Source organism: Lissotriton vulgaris, chromosome 11, assembly GCF_964263255.1.
Source record: "Lissotriton vulgaris chromosome 11, aLisVul1.2, whole genome shotgun sequence".
Taxonomy (NCBI): Eukaryota; Metazoa; Chordata; class Amphibia; order Caudata; family Salamandridae; genus Lissotriton; species Lissotriton vulgaris.
The window spans coordinates 668,728,821-668,744,472 of record NC_141699.1 but is presented as its reverse complement, the minus strand read 5'-3'; the positions used below and the strand labels follow the sequence as shown (position 1 = coordinate 668,744,472).

The 15,652-nt window shown below is 39.0% G+C and overlaps 1 protein-coding gene across 2 annotated transcripts in view; it reads right to left on the bottom strand.

The window, feature by feature from the left end:
- LOC147683309 (nuclear body protein SP140-like protein) overlaps positions 1–15,652 on the bottom strand; it is a 768,218-nt gene that overhangs the window by 11,173 nt on the left and 741,393 nt on the right. The window lies entirely within an intron of this gene.

The window sequence follows — 15,652 nt, the reverse complement described above, 5'->3', positions numbered from 1 at the left end:
GAACAGGCAACAACATGTATGAATGTGGGAATGCATGTAAGACATTGGGATCACAAAATTAGCACAGGGAAAGGTTCAACTGTAATGCTTAGAGAAGACAATGAAACTGGGTAGTAGAAGTATGTAAATGTAAATGTATAGGCATTTATATAGCGCACTACTTACCCGTAGGGTCCCAAGGCGCTTCGACCGCTGCGAAACCCTTCCTGGCTTCCCTGAGAGATGGTCCCTTAATGGGTATCTCCAGGGTGAGACCAGGCATCCCCGGCGGTCTGGTGGGGCCGTTAGTGAAGATGAGGCAAGCTAATGCCCAGAGTTGCCGAGTGTGATCGCTGATCAGAGTGGGCACCGAGGCGAGAGAATGATCGAGTCCGCTGACCCTGGTCCAGAAACCTGCCGCGCCGGGAATCGAACCCTGGTCCCGGGCCGTCCTCTGCTCTCGGGTCTGCCGCCTCTAACCAGTGAGCCACACTACTCACTATAGGATAGGAATGTATAAGACAGAAAATGAGTAGTCCTGTATCTACAATCTATTCTTGCTTGCAACAGGCTTACAATAGTTAATGGTATTCGGACAACCAGTATATAAATTGATAGCATGTATGGTCATATTGTTATTTTTGTAAACGTATGCCGAGTATAAAGTTAGATTTTATTTTTTTAATAATTGCTTTCACAGAACTGTTTAAATATTGTCCTGAGGAAGGTGGTGCGCACAGCAAAGATCCACCGAAACGCGTCGACTTGTTTTAAAAAAAAATCTTTTTGAATGTACTGTTTGCTCAAATTCCTTTTATAAAGTAATGTACTTTTGAATTGTCATAGTGCTTTAAAACCAACAGTGCACGGATGCAAATAAGAATATGTGAATATTTGCCAAAAGGAATACATATATGTGTATGTTTTTAACTGAAAGGCTTTTTATACTTGGTTCTGTTTTTATAAATAATAAAAATAAACTTGTTGACAACACAAAACTTACCGGCTACGTAGTACATATGATTTTAGACTGTAAGTGCTCTTTTTGATGGTTCCATGGAAGTCTGAATTAATTGAATGTTTGCGTGTCACATATATGATTATTATCTCTATAGTAGGCATCTATTACAGGACTGTTTAGTCCTGAATTAAGAAACAAGGAATTCAAGGGAACTCTCTTTATTTGTTTGTTTTCATATACCCTGTTCCCTTGATACATAAGGGTTACTCTCCTTTGATTTACATTGTTATTGTACGGCTGGTTAGCCGGAGAGGTAGTCACAACATTGTGTAACCCACAATGGACTCGATAAAAATCTTTGGTTTTACTGAAGACCAATTTTCGAAAATCATTGGAAGCTCCAAAAATATTAACACCTCTGCCTTGACGGATAGCAATGCAGAAAAGTGGAATAATTTTTGGAACCTTAAAAAGAAGGTTACACGGACTGAACTACACGCTGAGTTCCTCATTGAATATTGTAAGAAGGGCATTATTCCCATTGGATTACAGGTTAAGAATGAACCAGGCCTCTTTGTAAAAAATGATAAATTCATAGAGCACTGGACCCTGATAGCAAACAGATGCAGCAGGGACTGAATGCTGCTAATAATTGAAACTGCACAAGAATTTATCCTAATAGAAAAAAGAGAGTTAGATAAACTAGAAGAGGAATTAAAAGCCAATATGAGTAATGCACTAGAGGAGGCGAAACGTAAACTCAAAGAAATAGAAACTGATGTTGAAGGGTATAAAGAATATTTGATCAATAAAAAAACAAACTGATGGGGCGTGGCTTGCGCGCCGGACGGAGAAGACGCTCTTCCCGTGAGCTCCGTGTCGGACTTTCTTTGAAGATGCCGTGAGAGCGTTATAACCTGCTCTTTTGCCATCGGAAGCGGCTCCGTGGACAGCGGAAGGCAACGCGACCCAAATGCAGCCATCGGAGGTGGTTTTCGTGCAGGGAGGACTCTGACTGCACAGCGGTAATCATTCCTTCAGACGCAGCGCGGGCGGCCGCCATTTTGTGCGCTGCGCCCGTGTTGCCGTTTTTTGCTCTCTGCTGCATCTCCCTTCCTACTGCTGGGCATTATCCTTCAACTTTGCCCATATTATGCACTACATCTCGTCTTTTTTGCTGTTCCTGGCCTTTTTGGTTGCCTTTTAATTATGCTCTTGCATAACTCTACGCTCTCTGACAGGAAAAGGTGCCGCCATTTTTCTCATGCCATATTTGAAGTGCTATGTATGTTTTGCCCGCACACTTGACTTTTACCTCAGCGTTACTACACGCTTCTTGTTCCTTTGTTATCCAATTACCATCGGTATGTTTCCACTTCCTCCATGCGTTGTTCGTGCTGCCTGGTGAATGGCTTGGCGCTACATTTCTTTGACTCTACACTCCATGACGCCATGAAGGTTTGCCATACTGTCAACTATTCAAATCAGTGAATGCCTATTGTTTGTCCTCGTGTGGCTGTTTTTTCAACTGCGCATTGCTCAATAGTGCCTTTCAGTGTCCTCTTTTTTGCCACAAGGTGTGCACCTATTACATTTGGGCGTTCACATTATATTTTATTGTCGACAGCAGCATTGGTCACAACTTCCTTCCTTCAGCCTGCATTATGGCGAATCTCTCTACTTCGCCGAAACTGTCGCAAACAGGAACAAAACCTAAAAGGCAAAAGAATGATCCTCCCTCCCCTATAAACACTTCGAACAATCCTGTTCTTGACTCAATTCTTGAGGAGGTGCGAGGTCTTCAACCTTTTATGTCTGCTACCAACGCTAAACTTCAACAAATCGAGGAACGATGGGTTGTCATGGAAAATAAGGTTTTGAACTTAGAGCAACGTGTCAGCGATGTCCAAGACCTCTCAACCAAGATTCCACTTTTGGAACAAGAAATTCATAAGCTCAAATTGCACACTGAGGATTTGGAAAATAGAAATAGACGCAACAACCTACGCGTTTATGGTGTTCCGGAAAATTTGGAGGGGTCCGACATGGTCTCTTTTATTCGAAAACTTCTTCAGGAACTTTTGGAACTCTCCCCATCGACTCATCCTCTCAACATCCAGAGAGCACATCGTCTTGGCCGTATCAACTCCAACGCAACCAAACCACGTGGAATCATCATGCTATTCTTGGAGTTCACCGAACTCATGAATGTTCTAAAAGCTGCCAGGGCCAAACGTCACCTTCAGTGGTCTGGCCACAACATCTTCATTTCTCAAGACCTCTCTTCTGCTACCAACGCTCGTCGCAAGGAATTCCTGAACCTTCGTCCCACGATGCGTCAACTCAATATTCAATATGGAATTCTTCATCCCTGTTTCTGCAAGATCACACATAATGGGCGTACCAAGTCGTATGATGATCCTCAGAAACTTCGAGACTATTTGATGAGTATCACTCCTTCTACCATGGAAACTGCCAGCTAATGTCTTTTCGTTTTTCAATGTTTCTCCTTTTCTAAACTCACTCCTTCCAGTCATATATCCGCTCTTATCGTGTATCCCCTTTCTTCCTTGCTAGTACCCTCTCTCTCACATCTTTGTATATGTCCTTTCTCATATGTCCGTATCTGGTTTGCTTATGGGTCATGTCCTCTCCCTGGTGTACCCACGTCTCGCATGTTTTGGTTACTGTTTTCTTCTCAGATCAAGCCTGTGTGCCTTGGTCTGTTTCTTCATTATCTCTCCATCTTTCTGTCTCTTTCCTCTTTTTTTCTTTTCACTCTTTCTTCTTGCTTCCTTCTTCTCAGGCTTCCTCTGCTGTTTTCTTTACTTTTATATATCTTTTTCCCATGCTACCTGACTTTTCTTTCCCCTCTTGAAATGAGCGTTACCCTACCCAGAAGTTTAACCGTTATTTTTTGTCTCCTTCTATGTAGTGACCTCCTTGCTGTGTGTTGCACCCACTCTTCGCCCATTCCTCCCTTCATCCGACATGTGTAATTTTGTCTCTTGGAATGTTCGTGGTCTTGGTCATCCTGTCAAGCGTCAGAAGGTATTGTCTCACTTAACCAAATTTCATTCACAGGTTGCCTTTCTTCAGGAAACTCATTGCTCAGACATTGATTCCCTTAAATTGAAAAGACAATGGGTGGGTCAAGTTGTATTTTCTCCTGCTGTCAACAAAAAAGGGGGGGTTGCTATATTATTTCATAAGTCTTTGAATGCTCAAATTATCTCCTCTCAAAACGATGATGAAGGTCGTTGGGCAATGGCAAAGGTTGTTATTCAGAACAAGACGATGGTCTTATTAAATATTTATGGTCCTGTTCGTCCAGATCCCAAATTTTGGAAAGATATTAAATTGCTTATTTCATCCATTGATTGCCCTAACTTCATCGTTGCTGGTGACTTTAACCAATGGCTAGATCCTTTTTCAGACCGATTATCTTCCAGTAAATTTCAACCTGATAAAACCCATAAGGCCTTTCAATCTGCCATTGCCTCTCGACCTTTACATGACTCTTGGAAAGTGTGTAATCCTGATTTACTTGAATATACTTTTTTTTCTAATGTTCACCACACACGCTCAAGGATTGATTATATTATGATTAGTAAGTCTCTCCTTCCCTCCCTTCAAAAATCTGTTATTGGCTCTATCTTTATTTCTGACCATGCACCGGTCTATACTACCCTGGATTTATCCATTACTCCATCCACTTTCAGTCGATGGAAATTTAACTCTTTTCTTTTATCAGATGCCACTTTCATGAAAAAATGTACTGAGTTTTTTAATGAATATTTTTCCCTTAATAACCCCGTTGACACTTCCATTCCTAATACCTGGGATGCTTTTAAGGCTTCTTTTCGTGCTTTTACGATTTCCTATGTCTCTGCCAAAAAGAAGCTTAACAAGCAAAAGTATGAAGACCAACTTAAACATATTAAAACCCTTGAACATACATATTTCTCCTCCAAATCCCCTTCTGCCCTTCAGGACCTGATTTTGGCCAAAACTGACCTAAATAAAATTATCACCAATGAAGCTTGTCATACACTTCTTAAAATAAAATCTAAATACCATGGGGGTCAGAACAAGGCAGGCAAAATGTTGGCCAACTACTTGAAAATCAAATCGGAACGTAAAGCTATTGGCCCAATTTTTAATGACTCACTCAATAAGCTGGTTACCTCTGATGAAGATATTGCTGAAGTTTTCCACAATTACTACCAAGCTTTATATACAGATGACACTCGTCCTACAGATGCCAACCTAACAACTTTTTTTGATGGTCTTCCCTCTCCTCCAGCCCTTCCTGATGAATTTTCGCACTTAGAACGTGAAATTACCCTCCAAGAGATTACCTCAGCCATTCATTCCCTTAAAAAATCAAAAGCCCCTGGTCCTGATGGCCTTCCGATTGAATTTTATTCCGCCTTTCATTCTTTTTTTGCTCCCAAACTCCTTCAATTATTTAACTCCTTTATCTCTGATACTAAGGCCTCTGGTTCCTTTTTAGACGCCCTCATTGTCATCATCCCGAAACCTGATAAGGATCATACCCAATGTAAAAATTTCCGCCCCATTTCCTTAATTAATTATGATTGTAAAATTTTTGCTAAAATTCTTTCCTCTCGCCTCGATTCTATTATACCACGCTTAATCAATACAGATCAGGTGGGATTTGTCAAGGGCAGACTTGCTGCTGATAACGCACGTCTTTTTTCCAATGTCCTCTCTTATAGTAAAAATGTCAAAGTCCCATTGGCGGCCCTATCCCTAGATGCTGAAAAAGCTTTTGATCGTATTAATTGGCAATACATGTTTCAAACCCTTACTTGGTTTGGCTTCGGTCCAAAGTTTATAGCATTAGTTAAACTCCTTTACTCTTCCCCTCGTGCTAGTATTTTTGTTAATAACCAATTTTCCAGATTTTTCTCTTTAACAAGAGGCACAAGACAAGGATGTCCCCTTTCCCCTTTATTATTTATCCTTTGCCTTGAACCCTTTTTGCAACGTATTCGTTCCAACCCTCATATAACTGGTTTAAAATTCTCCTCTATTGAAACTAAACTCTCAGCGTATGCTGACGATGTCCTCATATATATGTCTAACCCTGAATCTTCCCTTCCGCCCTTTTTAGATGAAGTTCAGTTATATTCCTCTATATCGGGATATAAGCTCAACCTCTCCAAAACTGAAGTTCTTCCCCTTAATTCTTTGTGTTTTCAATATATGTTCAGTAACACTGATTTTGCATGGTGCCCATCTAAAATTAAATACCTCGGTATATGGTTCTCTTCCTCTCTAAAAGACACCCTTAAATTTACATTTGATTCGTTACTTAACAAAATTCAATCACTTTTACAGATTTGGTCTCCCTTATTTCTTTCTTGGTGGGGCAGATTGGACACCATCAAAATGATGATTACCCCTCATGTTTTATATACAGTATCTATGCTCCCTTTCAAAATTCCTAAATCCTATATTTCCCGTATCAACTCAGTGTGTACAAAATTTTTATGGTCCAATAAACATCCCCGCATAGGACTACATAAGTTAATGCGTCCTAAAAATGAGGGTGGTGTTCGTTTCCCTGATTTTTGCTCTTACCACTCTGCCTTCCTCATCAAACAATCCTTCTCATTAGCTTATGATTTCCTTGACACTCCTGTTCCTAAATGGGTGCTCTTAGAACGCTCCTTTCTGAAGGATTTCTCATTTCAACATGTTCCTTTCATGACAAATTGTACCTTTATATCCAAATACCCTATTTTGAAATATTGCCAATCTACATTGCAAAGTGTTTTTTCCTCCTCCCTTTCCCCTCTTCAATGTTTTTTATCATCTGTAGTTTGGTACAACAAATTTCTCAGATATAAAGGTAAATCATTCTATTTTAAACACTGGAAAGAAAAGGATATCATGTTTGTACATCAATTTTTTCTTGATTCTACTCTCCTCTCGTTTGTAGACCTACAAACTAAGTTTAACTTACCTTCTTCTTTTCTTGCTGAATACTCTATTATAAATTCTGCTATTCAGTCTCATCTATCCTCATTATCCTCCTCTTCCGACTCCTTTTCTTCTTTCACTCCTCTCACTCCACTTTACCCTCTCTTCTCTTCCCAACAACCCAAAGCTGCTCTTGTGTATTCGCTCTTATTATCTAACTGCTCTGTCCGAACTAAGTCTACAGTGGAGATTGCTTGGGAAAATGATTTGGATGTCTCCTTTGACACTGCGTTATGGGATCGTTTATGGTCTCGCCTCTTTAAAGTTTCTGTTGCTGCACGCACTACCCAATCCTTACTTTTTATTTATCACAGAGTTGTTATTACCCCGGTTACTATTCATAAATTTTCTCCAACATCTTCTCCTTTGTGTTGGTCCTGTTCCACAGTTCCTGGTACTCTACCACACCAACTTTACTATTGTTCCCCAGTTTTGTCTTTCTGGACTAATGTTTGGAATATATGCATGAAAATGTTATCTTTTTCTTCACAATTGTCCTTTATACACATATTTTTAGGTTCCTTAGCTGATGATATTGATATTCTTACACCTTCTTCTGCTAAACTGTTAGATCTTTTTATTGCTCTTGCATTTAAAGTTGTGTTATCGTGTTGGAAAGATAATTCGAAACTCTCGGTCCACACTTGGTGGAATTATATTTGTGACGAACATAGAATTTCTATTGCCTCTTCTACCTCTGTTCCTTTGAAAATTAAATCTGACTTACTATGGCTCCCCTTTACTTCATACCTCTCTTCCAATCCTCCCCCTCTACTGCGTGCTTCTCATCCCTCATGATCCCTCCTTCTCTCTTTCTCTTTCTTCTTTCATCTCTCTCCTCTCTCCTCTTTTTCTGTCTTCTGCTTTCTCCCTTTTCCTCTCTCCTTTCTGATCCTCTCCTCTCTCCTTTCTATCTGTCCATACCTTTTTCTTTTCTCTTCCTCTCTTTATAAATTACTGTAGATTGTTGTCTTTCATTGTTATTACACTCATATGTACTTTTTCCTAATTTTTCATGACATATTTCTTGTATCACCTTTTATTGCTTAATAAAAATTTCTTAAACAAAAAAAAAAAAAAAAAAAAAACAAACTGATCAAAGATGTGTCTAGATTTAGTAGAGAATTAATTTATCCCTATACAAAAAAAGACTACTATGATACTCCTGCACAGGATACTACTTATCAGAAAAAAACTTGGTATCCATATCGCCCTAGAGGTATGAAGAAAAACGTGAGTTTTTCCGACACCTCATATGCAAGCACTGAGTCAGAGGAGGAAGGTCAACCTAGTGACAAGAACAGAAATGATAACCATCAGGGACAACACAGGGAACAAAGACCTTTTTTAGGACAACAACAATCCAGACCGAATCAAGTAAACAGAGGGAGGGGACGTGGGAACTACCAACGACCAGCACAAACATACAGACCCCCATATATGAGAACGAGAAGCCAGAAACAATGGGATTAACACCCTACGATAAAGCTCCCATTATTAATTTATCTAAAAAAGTTCTAAATAAATCAGAGGAGGTAGTACTAGATTTAGGCTTAGGATTTGCACCCACGTCTAAACCCAATAGTTATGACATCCAGAAAGATATAAAAAGTTTATTTAGAAAAATTAGGTTAAAATATTTTTTCCTCAATAAAGAGCCAAATGAAAAAATAAACCTCTCTGGTTTAAAGCCGGCTTCTACGTGGACACCAGCTCGTACTATGGTACACAAAAATGTGGAATTATTTGAAAGAGCTGTGGACAAAGACATTGAAGATCTGTTAGACTTAGACCTCAAAATTTATAACAACAATTTGTCAAAGGAATGTAGAGATGCATTATTAAACTTAGAAAAATGTGACCAGCTCACAATAAAACCTGGAGACAAAGGTGGGAGTATCGTGCTGTTAGACACTGATGACTACAATAGAAGAATGAGGTCCCTGCTAGATGTAAATGAACACTATAGGAAATCAACTAGAGAAGAATGGAAAAACTTACAAGTCAATATAAAAAGAGTTCTCGACTTTGCAAAAGAAGATCAAATTATATGCACTGAAGAGTATGATTTTTTATATAATAAAGACCCAACCCTTCCAGCTATCTATGGACTACCTAAAGTCCATAAGAGCATAACAGACCCTCCAATGAGACCAATAGTTTCTAGTTTAAATTCAGCCACTGAACCACTAAGCATCTACGTAGATAAATTTCTACGACCATTGGTGGCATTACAAAGATCTTATATAAAAGACACCACCGAAATGATAAAAAAGGTAGAAGGCCTGAAATTTAACAGCAATAATCAATGGATGGTGAGCCTCGATATTGAGGCGTTATATACGAACATCCCGCAGAAAGCAACAGTAAATACGGTTAAGGAAGTCTTAATGGACGAAAATGGTGATCTATCTGAACACTCTTACTTTATAGTGGAGCTGGTTGAACTAATCCTCATGAATAATATTTTTATCTTTGAGGACGATCTATTCTGTCAAACGAAGGGCACCAGCATGGGGGCCACCTGTGCGCCGAGCCTGGCGTGTCTCTATGTTGGTGCTTTTGAGAATAAACACATACACAATGAGGCGGCCCATTTCTTTGAAAACGTGACCCAATGGTCACGTTTCATCAATGACATTTTCTTTATATGGACAGGGGAGGAAGCAACCCTACTAGAATTTATCGACTGGCTGAACTGTGGTGACCCCAACCTAAGATTTACACATAATATCAGTCAAGATCACTGCGACTTTTTGACATCAAAATACAAAATAAGGACAACATACTCAGCGTGGATTTATATGTCAAACCAACAGATAGGAACACCATGCTGCACTATGACAGTGAACACCCCAGATGTCAAAAAGATAATATCCCGTTTGGGCAGTTTCTGCGTCTACGCAGAAACTGCTCAGATAAACGAGACTTTGAGAAACATGCAGGCAATTTAAAAAGGAAACTATCTAGCAGAGGTTATCCCAAAGGAATCATCAAGCAAGCATATAAAAGAGCCAAATATTATAATCGTGATTTATTGTTTGATAGTGAAAAGAGCCGCAAAACTGAGTTGAACAGAATCACCTTTGTCACAAATTACTCCCTACTAAGTAATAAAATTAAAAATATTATTAATAGAAATTGGAGTTTGTTACAGGACAAGAATATGGCAACTCTGGAAAAACCCCTGTTTTCCTTTAGAAGAAACCGGAACATCAGAAACAGACTGGTAAAAACGTACAAAGAAAAAAAGACTAGTTACCAAAAAAGCATAGACACCGACAAAAAAGTAATACGAACATACCCATGTAGTGGTTGTGTTAATTGTAAATCGATCATTACAGGACAAAAAATAACAATAAATAAAATTGAACATACAGCTAGGGAAATGTTCAATTGTAGAACAAAAAATGTCATTTATCTCATCCAATGCCCCTGTGACTTAGGATATATAGGGGAGACAGGCAGAGAAGTTCGGACACGATTAAATGAACATAGATCAGCATTAAAAAACAATAAATGCAATGCTCCCCTCACTGAACACTGGTATGACAACAAACACAAAGTAGAAGACCTCAGATGGTGTGTCATTGAAAAAATAGAATTATCTAAACGAGGAGGCAATATTGAAAACAAAAGAAAAATAAGAGAGCAATTTTACATGTGTAAATTTAAAACATTTACACATGGATTAAATAATCGTGAAGAATGGGAAAGAATGTACTAATAAACTGTAATATTTAGGCTACCAGTATTTCTAACTGTGCCCCCCCCCCCCAGAAACATCGAGTGAGGAACTACAAGATGAAAGCAAGGCAAAGCATGAATAAGTAACTGAAATGCATAACAAATAGGAGGCCGAATTACATCCAGAGGTTATGACTCAGAACTCCGCCTAGGAAGTTCATCAATACAAATTTACTTAAATAAATAACTCAAAACACAATGTTAGTGTAACGTGAGTCGGCAGAAGTGTGAACAAGAATAATAAACACCACCGCTTATGGGGTTTTGGTGAATATAAGACGTCCGAGATAGGTGAATTTAAAAAGTTTTTTTGCGTTATAATAATTGGATATACGCTGAAGGAAACTGTAGCAAAATGCCCAAGTATAGCATTTCCCAACGAATATTAGGTCCCAACAAACTTAATATGTACGACTAAACGTTAAAGGTGATGTACGTATTACCATACATGAAGCGAGACAAAACACCACTCTAAGATGGCAGAAAGGTTCTCAATATAGAAACAAACGGGGCCAATTAAGTGAAACCACGTGATCGGACCTGAACGCTTTAAAAACAGGAAGCGAATGAGACGAGCAACCGATCAGAATTTGCGAGAGACGATATACAGAGAGGCACCAGGTAAGAGTGGGTCGCGTCGAGGGTTTCTGACTTTCCTATAATGAAGGGTTCTTCGTAATGAATTAGGGAAGGATACCACGAGGCATACTTAATGAGTATGACCACGTTCTGCAAGCTGCAGTAACAGTAAGGGAGTGAGGTACTGGGAAAGATATGTTATTCCGCCACCTTAAAAAGCCAATGTTTTTCTCCCAGTAGCAATATGTAGCTCGTTCCTCCGATAGAATAAAGATCACTGATTAAATTGTTTTATCCACATAATAATGAGGGAGTGAAAAAGAACGAACGCAAGCCCACGATAAACAATGTTTATACTTAACCAGCACTTTGTAAGACAACACCAAAATGATTAGACCCAGCAGAAAATAACCCTAATTAAATCTTTAGCAACACGGGGTGACAATAGTGACTATGTAGCTAGTATGTCAGGTGGATAAACGTTAATCCTGAGCCTTGGTGTGTCACCATTAAAGGTCTATGGAACAGTGGTATTAACACCGCCCAGTCACTCAAGAAACATAACTGAGTTGATCCAAGAGTAAAGCAGTATGTCCCTAATTAAAATATTTTATCTGATATAGCTGCATGCTGCAAGGGAGAAGATTGAAGTAATCCCCAGCAAGATCTCAGATTAAAGGAATACAATAACCTTACATCCATCTGCAAATCATTTTTAACATTGGTAAGAAAAATACCACTACTATCAAACATAAGTTGAATATGGAGACTCAATCGCCAGAACAGCACCTTAAACATCTCAATGTTCTTTACTAATAGGTGCCCTCTTGTATTTTAAAGAACATATTCATCGACCATGAGGACGTGAGGTTTCTAGTACATATAAGAAATCCCGTTGATCTGTAACCCATCATTTTCTTTATTAGTAAGTACTATGTATAGAAATACAATGAACCGAAGGGGAATAAGGCTTCAAAACTATGACACTTCTGTCTGTTATTGATACAGGAATTAAATAACCATATGGAATCAGCGACTCAATTGATTAAGAGACTCATGATTTATGCTGATAAAAGACAACCTAGAAGGTGGGTGCTTAACCTTTATATGTATGAGGCCCACCCTAGTAAGAATCTAGTATAGACCATATGTTGTGCTAGAACAGGCAACAACATGTATGAATGTGGGAATGCATGTAAGACATTGGGATCACAAAATTAGCACAGGGAAAGGTTCAACTGTAATGCTTAGAGAAGACAATGAAACTGGGTAGTAGAAGTATAGGAATGTATAAGACAGAAAATGAGTAGTCCTGTATCTACAATCTATACTTGCTTGCAACAGGCTTACAATAGTTAATGGTATTCGGACAACCAGTATATAAATTGATAGCATGTATGGTCATATTGTTATTTTTGTAAACGTATGCCGAGTATAAAGTTTGATTTTATTTTTTTAATAATTGCTTTCACAGAACTGTTTAAATATTGTCCTGAGGAAGGTGGTGCGCACAGCAAAGATCCACCGAAACGCGTCGACTTGTTTTTAAAAAAAATCTTTTTGAATGTACTGTTTGCTCAAATTCCTTTTATAAAGTAATGTACTTTTGAATTGTCATAGTGCTTTAAAACCAACAGTGCACGGATGCAAATAAGAATATGTGAATATTTGCCAAAAGGAATACATATATGTGTATGTTTTTAACTGAAAGGCTTTTTATACTTGGTTCTGTTTTTATAAATAATAAAAATAAACTTGTTGACAACACAAAACTTACCGGCTACGTAGTACATATGATTTTAGACTGTAAGTGCTCTTTTTGATGGTTCCATGGAAGTCTGAATTAATTGAATGTTTGCGTGTCACATATATGATTATTATCTCTGTAGTAGGCATCTATTACAGGACTGTTTAGTCCTGAATTAGGAAACAAGGAATTCAAGGGAACTCTCTTTATTTGTTTGTTTTCATATACCCTGTTCCCTCCTTTGATTTACATTGTTGATGCTACCACACCTGTTGACAAGATGGGATAAAAGACACTGTTAAGACTCTTCGAGTATTACTCACGCTTTATTCCAGATTTTACTACCATTGTATGCCCTATTAACAATCTTCTTAAAAAAATGGGTATAATTTGAGTGGTCCAGTGAGTGTGCTTCTGCCTTCCAGCAAGTCAAGTTGTGTTTGAGCGAGAGTGAGGCTCTCAAACCTTATGACTGTGATTTTCCATGTTTTATAATTGTTGATGCAAGGCAAGTTTGATTGGGTGCAGTTTTGACAAAACAAATTACGTAACGAAGAGAGCACTGTAGCGTTAGCTTCAAAAGTTCTTAAGAATGCTGAATTGTAGTATTCTGTCATTGAAAGGGAGCTTTTGGCTTGTCTGTGGGTAGTGGGAAATGTCACCACTATGTATGGGGCAGACATTTGCTGCTGCGAACAGATCACAAACCATTGGTCAATATCCTTGTCACAGGTGCTAACAAGTGTTGTACACCTAGGATATTGAGAATGGTTTCTCGTTTAATGCAATATCAATTTGATGTGATTCATATCTCTGTTGGTAGGAATGGTAGGACTGATTTTTTGTCCCGCTTTCTTTTGAGAAGTGATGAAAGTGATGGTCAGGAATTTTCATGAACTATGTGAAGAAGACTCTGAGTGTTGTTTCATAGCTGCTCTGGTGATACCAGAAATTAGTCTTGGCTCGGAGGAGAATTGGATCAGTGCCTTAAGGGATGATGTGGTTTTACAGCAAGTTTGCGAGGGAAACAACACTTACAACGCAACTTTTACAAACGCACTACCTTTACAACGAAACTTTTACAACGCAACATCCATTACAACGCATGCCATTACAACGCAACCATTACAACGCATGTCACTACAACGCATACCAGTACAACGCATGTCATTACAACGCAGTCATTACAACGCATACCATTACAACGCATATCTACACTATCCAACACTTACCCTACTGTTGCACCCCCTGGAGTTAGAATAGTAATTTTTACCCCTACACTATCCAATACTTACCCTATTGTTGCACCCCCTGGAGTTAGAATAGTAATTTTTACCCCTACACTATCCAACACTTACCCTACTGTTGCACCCCCTGGAGTTAGAATAGTAATTTTTACCCCTACACTATCCAATACTTACCATACATGCAATGTAATGGTATGCGTTGTAATGGTATGCGTTGTAAATGTAGTATGCATTGTAGTGGAATGCGTTGTAAAGGTAGTTCAAAGAATTCGTTGTAATGGCATGCGTTGTAATGGAATGCGTTGTAATGGATGTTGAGGTGTAAAAAATGTGTTGTAAAGGTATGCGTTGTAAAAGTATGCGTTGTAACGACATACATCCAGTTTGCTAATTAATCAGAAGCGGTTGGCCCAGGGAGAAGGTTTTATCTCCTCTTCTACAACCTTATTGGAAGGTTGAGATGGAAATATCCTTAGAGGATGGGCTTTTGCTGTGCCCAGATAAACGTATTCCTCCTCACAGTATTAGAAGGATTATTATCAACAAATCTCCTGAAGGTTATTTGGGCGCAACTCTCACCAAGCGTTTCATCCGTGAGATATTTTGGAGGCCTAGTAAGGATGCTGAGATCAGCGAAGTAGTGGAGAATTGTGTAGTGTGTGGTGCGGCAGACAAATGTTTGAAAGTGGCCACGCCCCTACTTTCCATTGGATGTCCTTTGGGCCATGAGTAAAGGTTGGGTTAGATGTTTTGGGTCCTTTTGAGTCTTTACCTGGAGGATATCGCTATATTTTTGTGCTGCTGGATATGCATCCAAGTGGTCAGAAATCAAGATGGTCAAGGCCCCTAGTGCATCTAGCCGAGCGTTGTTTTTCCAGGAGGTTTACATGAGAGAGGGATTCCCTGAGGTACTGGTTTCACGCAATGGTACACAATTTGTGAGTGGTGAGGTTAAATAGTTTCTTGATTCTTGCAACATTAAGCAATTGAAGAGTTCCCTTTATCACCCACATACGAATGGCCTTGTTGAGCGAATGAACAGAGTGGTGGGTGAGTGTGTCAGGTGGGCAAAGTCGGGCAAACATGATGTGGGAAAGTTTTTGGACAGCATGTTGTTGTTTTATAGAACTACTCCTCACTCCATGACCCAGATTTCTCCTTTTGAATTATTGAGGGGCACGAGAGCCAACACAAGTTTTAAACCAGGATAGATGAATGAGTGGATCAAGTCAGAGTCTGATGCAGTGAGTCTTATGGACATTGCAAAAGGGAATGTGTTAAAATCTCAAACTAAACAAAAGTTTTGGTTTGATCAAGAGAAAGAAGTCAAAACCGTTCCGGTGAGTGTGGGTGATTTGGTGCAGGTTACGTCACCTGTCC